Here is a 5,663-nt window from a genome sequence, read left to right as displayed (position 1 = left end):
CTCACTCACTCACTCACTCACTCACTCACTCACTCACTCACTCACTCACTCACTCACTCACTCTCATCAAACTATATCTCTTTCTTTGTCTCTAACCTAACCGTACGCTTCGTCCTCCCTTCTTTCTCTAACCCCCCTTCCACCCTGACGAAAGCATCCCTTCTTTTTCTTATCATTCGATAATGGCGACGGGGAAGAAAACGGTCTCACAGCGTGCGTCGCAATTAATGTTTCTGACTGGTTTCTCCATTTGTTTCGCTCTTTTCTAAAAACTCCATATATGCGTTTTCTTGTCTTTTGTTCGTGGCACGTGTCTCTCGTTTTCGTTGTGTTTTTCTTTGTTTCTCGAGTTTAACCAACGATCGCGTATATATATTGCACCGTACGGAAAATTCAGTAATAATTCAAGAATTTCGGGACATGGAATTTCGCACTCGTGACCACCCTTTCTCTATCCCCTCCCTTCCACCATTCCCCTACTGTGCTACGAGTTTTCCTAACACTGCAAGTGAATTACGTGTTCTCGCACGATCGAACGTGTTGAGTCGCGTTTGTTGTGTCGCGTGTAGCATATACGCGCGTTGTCGAACGCGTCGCGCGTGAATACCGCGTAGTTTACGGTGTCGGGTTCAAAAAAGCAATCCGAGGTGCGCCAGTGACGATAACATGGTCGCCTTGTATGGTATCTGATATACTTGTCCGATTCGTGAAGTTTTGTTCTTAGTTGTCGTGAATTCACACTTCTACGATTTAAATTAATCGTACGAAAAACGATTTTTCGAATCGATGAAAAAAAAATAATATACCACAGTTATGGTAGATCGATACCGTCAATTATGATCTCTCTTCGTTCATAAACGTGATACTATCGCGAGGTGCGTATCAACAACCTGTTCGAAGGTGGGATAAAGTAAACAAGCGGCGCGTGGACCGCGCAGAGGCTGCTACGATGATGGCGTCTCATCGCTTTAACCTTCGAGGAGTGGTTCTTTGTCTTTCCTTCCTCTTTACGTTTTACTTTATTTTACCGGGTTCGCGACGCTAACTACGCATTAGAAGCAACTACGAATCATCGCGTCTGTCGAAGGAGTGCGCGCGCGCGCACGTGTACACGCACACGTATTCACGCTGTTTTATCCTAAACGGTAATCGGTGAAGCGAAGTGTCGGAAGGAAAAGGACGGTATTTCGTGGTCTATCGAGTAAATAACTTGTCTCTTGTGAAATCTCGTACCGACGAAACCTTGAAAAAGTTCCGGCTAAGAAACGACGTAGAAAAAGAGAATTAGCGTGTGGTCGCGTGTTTTGTAATCGGTCGCGATACACTATACATCGTTCCAGCTTCTTTTCTACATGTATTTATATACATATATATTTACGCGTGTGTATGTGTAAAAATTATTTCCCTTCATAGTTTACTTTATGTCTATTTTTGTTATTTACGCAGTGATTTCGGACTATCGGCATGCCGAGTAATGCGGGACATACGGCAGTGGTGCTCCGGTAGTGATTGTGTTATCGACGTGTCATCATCATCGTCAACATCGAGGACGATCGACACGGATCCATTTCGCGGCCAGGAATGTACGTAATATTTATGAGACATGTAAGTATTGGCGCGTGAAAAGTTCGAGCACGTTCCTCAACCTGCGATTTGAACGATTTCCACGATAATTGCGCGCAACAAGCAATCATGTCCCATACTCGTTCGAATTGCGTGTCGGTCAAAGTGTGTCGAAGAGAATGTTATTATGTTTCCTGATGTCTAGACGTTGATTTTTCCGACTGAAGGTGCTTCGATGATAGCTTCGCGATTAAATATTTAGGTTAGAATAATTAATTTGCTTCGAAGATAATTATTTATTTATTGTTATTTCGAGTAAACAATCAAACTTTTTATAGATACTTTTAATTTAGTTTTAATCTATATAAATATTAATATTTACAGATATTATACAAATATATTTTTCATGATATAAAAAAAGTTTTTTTCATAGGAATTGTTTTTTTTTAATACGACGAAAATAAATTCGAAAAATAGAAAACTGGATTAATCGATCGAAATTTTATAGGAATATTTACAAATACATATAAAATTTATTATACATTCTTTTAAATTCTAAAATTTAATTCTGCAATTATTTTATTCGTTTCATTACCTTCCTTCTTTATTCGAATTTGTTTTAACGAGAATATATTTGACGCGTGCATACATAAGAAAATATTCAAGTCTAATTTTGCAACACTTGCTCCGCGCACGCGTTTATCATGTGTATCAATGTTTGTCTTTTCTATTCTATGCCGACATATTTTTTGCATACGCGAAAGAATATTCTTTACCGCATATGCATAAAAAATTCATTGTGTGCTCTTCGCCGTGACATTCGATAGTCGGAAGCAATTGAACGCAAATAAGAACGTGCTCGTGCAATTCGAGGAACGAAATTTGATCGTTTGTGTTGAATTTGACGTACGAACAATATTTCGTACATCTCGTAAACATGCTACAAACAATTAATCGAACAATCGAGGCCATGATTTTTACGATAAACGAATATTGGTAAACAAGATTCAATTAATTAATCAATTATGCAATGCAATTATTATAAACGAGTGTGCATATTGATAACGAAGATCGTTAAATTTGAAAGAAAAGATATCGAACGTGCGACGAACGTTAAATTTAATGTCACACGATAAATTTTTAGTGATCATTTAATTTGGTCGATTATAGAAATAAAAAAAAATATCAATTCACGTCGTAATCGTGTTAAGTTATTTATAGTAGTTGTGTCGTGTACACGATGAAAAATCGAATGTCACGTGACCGTGCATCAAAGCTAAACGCGATTTAAGCGGATCGTAACATGACGAGAAAATATCGTTACGCAACGATATTTTTGTGACTACGATTATCTTAGGAATTATAACCCGTTAATAGGGAGTGTGTTACCTCGTAAACAAAATTCTTATCGTAGATGGTTCTATCGAGCATCCTTGCCTAGCTGCCAGAATTTCGTTCGGATGCCGAGTAAATATGGCCGACCACGTTACGTTTGTCACGCGAGTACAGAGGGCTGTAGTGGAAAAGGGAAAAAAGCGCGAAAAATTTCGGCCATTGTAAACAACGCTGCATCGTAGAATATCGATTACGTAATTTGAAGATAAAGAAGTGACTCGACTGTTCAAAAAATTTCCCTGTAACGAATGCCAAAATATTTTTCGTGTATTTTCGATTGTAAATACAAATGTGGACTTGCGTCGTTACGTTCGATCGGCCCCATTATCTCAGCCTCCGGTAATCACTCTTTGGTCTAAAAATAACGACGACGTGTCGCGACCGGTAAAAAAGAAATACAAACGAACTAATCGGAGAGTGTACCGGAACTCGATAACGATCGCGAGAAAACATCGTTGAGATCGTGGAACGGAAACGACGACGCGACATTTAGTTTCAAGGGCTCTGTGTGTCTGTGTCACTGTTATGATGATCTCGTTAGTGCCGCAGTTTGGCGCGCTTGGTGGGGGCGCTATTTGGTCGGCCAATGCAAAACGAGATCTATCGATAAAAAACGATCGATGTGTTTCGTGTAAAAACATCGAACGAACGCTAAAGGCGGGTTTTTAATAGTGCAATGGCGTTTACGTAACGCAAATCGATTTAAAAAAATTTGACGCCATGATCGTGATAAAAAAAAAAAACAAGAAACGAATACCTTGTTCCGATAACGTTATCGTGACCATGATGCAATTTCTTTGATTTTTATTATGCTCTGTCGATTCATTCTATGAATGAAAATCAATATTAAGACTGTTAGAAAAATATTTTTCTAAATATAATACTTGATTCAATCCTTCGTGAATTTTCTACTTATATCTATCCTATTTTTATCGTAGCAATATTATATTAAATTTAATAAGACTCGTTGTGAATTTTATTTTGTATAAAAATAATATTTGTTTAGCAGATAACTCGGATAATAATTATCGATTTATCAAATATTTTTCTATAACTTGGATAATAATCATCTACTTATCTTAAATATTTTTCTACGAGTGAATGAATAGCGTTTTCATAATTCTACGACTTTGCTCCCAGTCAATAGCATGCGTGGTATTCGTGTTATCAGGCGGCCAACAACTAGTAACAAACTAATCGAAAACGAAAGTGGCGTAGTGGAAATATCCATTCACTGTGCTATTCCATGTTCGTCCATTGGAAAAGTGGAAATTTCCTCGTGTGGGGATTGCAACTGTGTCCCGTCATCTAAGGTAACTTCAACGATGGAAAACGAAATTGTTACGTTCAAGGACGATGAAAGTGACGTCCAATTATCGTCGTGGTGCTCTTCTTACGATCATCCCGGGAGATTAACCAATTCGATTCGAATCGTTCTAATTGTGACACGATACGCCTGTATTTGTGCGCGTATATAAAAATCATCAGAATTAATAGGATCATTAGGGGAACGTATTTTCCAAGTTTTTTGTAAAATGAATCGAATTGAAAAAAGGAGTAACTGTCTGGAATCGATCGATAGATCTGTTCGGAATTTTGTGACAAATTGATACAGATTGGAACGAAGGAATCAAGATCTTTTAAGAAACAATTAGAAAAAATTATATTTTTTGAATTTAGCTTATTTTAGATTTTTGATGTAATTAATTTTTAGAATATTCCTTTTTTCTTTTTTTAGTTTTTTCTTTATGATATCCAAGTTTATAAGTTTGTTTATAAAACAATCAAAATAATATAATTTATGAGAAAAATATACGCGTATTCATTTCTCTCGGAAAAACGAGAAATAATATTATATTTTCTTCTACTTTAATAAATTTATAAAGTAGAGAGTCCAAGCGAAATTCTCATCTTTTTTCCATTTGAAAAATAGGTCATTTGTCTGAAAATTCAGAAACAAAGGACGTTTGCACCGTTTCATTCGAGAAACGGAGTGTAAAACCAACGTACGACACGTTCTCTAGTCTGGCCGAGCATCGCAATGCGGAAAAACCGAGTAACGGTAAACACATTTTATTTCGAACTTCTCTCGGTCCTCGACTGTTAAAGGAAAATCTACATTCCAATGGTTGAAAATAAACAAATGAACGAATTGTCCTTGATATCGTTACCTATTTCTTATATTAAATAATTAAATAATATATTCTATAATTTATATTTCTATGATTTATATTTGATACAATAATTGTAAAAAATACGCATATACGTTTTCCCTCTGTTTATTATTTTTATCTTTATTTATTATTTTTATTTTTATATAAGAAAAATAATCGCTTTGTTTATTACGTAATTATTATTCATATTATTATTCATATATAAAGGAAAATGGTATACATTCAAATGGTTGAAAATAAACAAATGAACGAATTGTCCTTGATATCGTTACATATTTCTTATATTAAATAATTAAATAATATATTCTATAATTTATATTTCTATGATTTATATTTGATACAATAATTGTAAAAAATACGCATATACGTTTTCCCTCTGTTTATTATTTTTACCTTTATTTATTATTTTTATTTTTATATAAGAAAAATAATCGCTTTGTTTATTACGTAATTATTATTCATATTATTATTCATATATAAAGGAAAATGGTATACATTCAAATGGTTGAAAATAAACAAATGAACGAATTA

At 35.1% G+C, this 5,663-nt stretch overlaps 1 long non-coding RNA gene across 1 annotated transcript in view; it reads right to left on the bottom strand.

Moving 5' to 3' along the window:
- Positions 1 to 3,195, bottom strand: part of LOC102672404 — a 7,833-nt gene extending 4,638 nt beyond the window's left edge. The window contains exon 1 of the long non-coding RNA XR_004150925.1: positions 2,953 to 3,195. This is a non-coding gene — a long non-coding RNA (uncharacterized LOC102672404). The remainder of the gene's footprint in view (positions 1 to 2,952) is intronic.
- Positions 3,196 to 5,663: the final 2,468 nt, after the last annotated feature.

The sequence above is a fragment of the Apis dorsata genome, unplaced genomic scaffold (genome assembly GCF_000469605.1).
Source record: "Apis dorsata unplaced genomic scaffold, Apis dorsata 1.3 scaffold_374, whole genome shotgun sequence".
NCBI classification, from domain to species: Eukaryota; Metazoa; Arthropoda; class Insecta; order Hymenoptera; family Apidae; genus Apis; species Apis dorsata.
The sequence above is the reverse complement of the archived record's forward strand: the minus strand, read 5'-3'. Positions and strand labels throughout refer to the sequence as shown.